This window comes from Habropoda laboriosa, unplaced genomic scaffold (genome assembly GCF_001263275.1).
Source record: "Habropoda laboriosa isolate 0110345459 unplaced genomic scaffold, ASM126327v1 scaffold88, whole genome shotgun sequence".
Taxonomy (NCBI): Eukaryota; Metazoa; Arthropoda; class Insecta; order Hymenoptera; family Apidae; genus Habropoda; species Habropoda laboriosa.
Window position 1 is genome coordinate 1548769 of NW_017100219.1, and position 532 is coordinate 1549300.

Below are 532 nucleotides of genomic sequence, written 5' to 3' on the forward strand. Positions count from 1 at the left end.
CGACTTTCAGTACTCCGCGAATCTTCGTCGACCATTTTGCTCGATCGAGATCCGCGGATCTGATGACGATGTTAAACGAAGGGATTAATTTCGAACGAATTTCGCGGCTGCTTCGATCGTCTGTGACCTTTGAAACGGTCGCGAAATTGACACGATCTTCGTTTCCTTTCGTTGAACCTAACCTAAAACACCACGGACGAAATTTTCAGCGAATTTTTTTTTTTTTTTTTACACAAGTTCGAGGTAATGAAAGGAAAGGAAAGAGATGCAATCATGAATTTTTGGCGTGGGCCGTTAAAAGAGACCAGTCTCGAGGACATACAACGGGGAGAAAGATATGATTTAGATGTAATTCGTTACCCATGTTTAAGCATTGATCTCCTGTACGATTTTAAGAAAGTACAGCCGATGCCAAATCACCTCCGCGATTTTTTCTTCTTCTTCTTACCCTTATTGTAATACGTTTAACGAAGCAACCTTTATCGTATTTGGCTTCCCCTTTCCCCCTCCACCCTCCCCCCCCCCCCCCCAC